The sequence below is a fragment of the Triturus cristatus genome, chromosome 5_1 (genome assembly GCF_964204655.1).
Source record: "Triturus cristatus chromosome 5_1, aTriCri1.1, whole genome shotgun sequence".
NCBI lineage: Eukaryota > Metazoa > Chordata > Amphibia > Caudata > Salamandridae > Triturus > Triturus cristatus.
The window spans coordinates 82,013,613-82,016,047 of NC_140587.1; positions in this window are offsets into that span (position 1 = coordinate 82,013,613).

A 2,435-nucleotide genomic window follows, 5' to 3' on the forward strand; every position below is an offset into this window, starting at 1 on the left:
TCCAGGAGGTCAGCGCGTCTGCGCCTAGGGTTACCAGAAAGGGGAGTGCCCTTCCCCCAGATTACAAGGGACAGGGCACTCCGGAACCACTCTTGGCCTAGCATTACTCAGCCGGCAGCCAGACGGGCCAGGACACCCCCCCAGCCCGGGTTCCGTCCTCGGTACTGCCACGTGGCAGGGTGCCCAGGACAGGGTGCTACAGGCCTGGAGAGGCTGCCCCTGTGCCTATGGGCCCGGGAGTGCCGGATGGGTCCAGGGCCCCTGGGTCAGGTGCTCCAGCCCAGGGCCCGTGGCCTGCCCCTCTGCCAAGGGCCTGAAACGGAGTTCCGTCGTGCCCCGGGGAGCCTCCCCCTGCTTGGCTGGGTTCAGTACCTCCAGCCAGGGCCCCTGAGGGCCCCGGGGAGGGTGGCCTCCCCACCCGAGGGTCCGTCCTCGGTCCTGCCGCATGGCAGGGTGCCTGGGATGGGGTCCCACGGGCCCCGGGAGGCTTCCCCTGTGCCTCTGGGCCCGGAAGTCCCGGCTGGCTCCAGGGGCCCCGCCGGGCCCCGTGTTGGGTGCTCCAACCCTGGGCCCCATCCCCCGGCCTGCTGCTCTGCCAAAGGCCCGAGTTGGGGTTCTGTTGTGCCAAGGGAGCCTCCCCCTGTTTGACTGGGTTCAGAAGCTCCGGCTAGGGCCCTGGGGAGGGCGGCCTCCCCTTCCCGGGCTCCGTCCTCGGTCCTGCTGCGTGGCAGGGTGCTCGGGATAGGGTCCCATGGGCCCGGGGTGGCTTCCGCTGCGCCTCTGGGCCTGGGAACCTGGCTGGGTCCAGGGGCCCTGCTGGCCCCCAGGTTGGGGGCTCCATCCCTGGGCCTTCTCCCCCGGCCTGCCACTATGCAAAAAGCACCGAGATGGGGTTCTGTTGTGCCCGGGGAGCCTCCCTCTGCTTGGCTGGGTTCAGGAGCTCTGGCTGGGGCTCGTGAGGGACCCGGTAGGGCAGCCTCTTCACCCCGGGCTCCGTCCGAGGTCCTACTACATGGCAGGGTGCCCAGGACGGGGTCCCGAGGGCCCGGGGAGGCTGCCCCTTCGCCTCTGGGCCCAGGAGTCCCGGCTGGGTCCAGGGGCCCTGCTGGGTACCGGGTTAGGTCATTCAGCCCCGGGCCCCATCCCCCAGCCTGCCACTCTACCAAGGGCCCGGGACGGGGGTCCATCGGTCCTGTGCAGGCCTCCGCTGCTTCGCCTGCTTGTCAAGGTTTCAGCGGGCCCTGACCCAGAGGGCCCGTCAGCTCCTCCTTGCAGCTTCCATGGCTGAGGCCCAACTGGGGCCACGGGCCTCCGGCCCCCCATGCCCCAGTGCCCGCTCACTCTTTCGTTAGGGCACAGAGCGACCAGATGGCCTCCCTTTCGAGCCCAGTCATCTGGTCGCGCCTTTCCCCTCGGCCATCTGGTCGCACCTTTCCCCTCGGCCATCTGGTCGCATGTAATGCTTTCCTATCGGGTGACCTGATGGCCGGGCTTCCCTGGAAGTCCGGATGAAGGCTCATTCGCCTCCCTGATCCCAGCGAGGGCTCCAGGAGGTCATGCACATTTGCTCCTTTGGTTCCCTCTGTCACCTTGTGTGCACGGATTATAAGAAAGGGGGGGTAATTTTCCTCCGGATTTCCTGCGGAATACTAGGGAGAGGGTCAGGCAGACCTCTGTGAGGTCCAGCGATTCTTAGACAGGGTAAGGCAGAACCCGGGCCTGCCCACCGGGGCCCCCAGGGGCCCGGGAATGCACCTGCCTCTCGGCCCCTTTCCCAATGGTCCTTTCCTCTGAGCCTGCTCAGTTAGACCTCCGTGAGGTCCGGTGATTCTGAGACAGGGGAAGGTAGCACCCGGGCCCACCGGCCGGGGCCCCCAGGAGCCCAGGTCTGCGCCTGCCTCTCAGCCTCTTCCTGAAGCGGGTGGTAAACTCCATCTAAGGCTAAATAGGGGCACGAGACCGATAGCCAACAAGTACTGTAAAGGAAAGTTGAAAAGAGCTTTGAAGAGAGAGTTCAAGAGGGCGTGAAACTGTAGAGAGGTAAACGGGTGGGGTCTGTGCAGTACGCCCGGAGGATTCAACACAGCGGGAAGGTCGGTGGCCCGGGAGTTCTGGATCCCCTCTGCGGAACCGGTGCCCGGGCCCTACCCAGCCCCCGCAGGGCACATTCTCTCCGCGGCTGTGCGCTGCGACTAGCTCCGGGTCAGCTGGGAAGGCTTCGGGGTGGCAGGTGGCTCTCCACTCTGGCAGAGGGTGTTACAGCCCCCCTGGCAGCAGCTTTGCCATGTCCGTGGGGCTGAGGGAGATTCAACCGCCTCTGCGCCCTGCCACGGACACCTGTTCCCGGGGGAATGGGGCCCCCTGCTCCCGGCGCGACTGTCGACTGGTGCGGACTGTGCTCAGTGCGCCCTGACCGCTTCGTGCCACCGGACAGG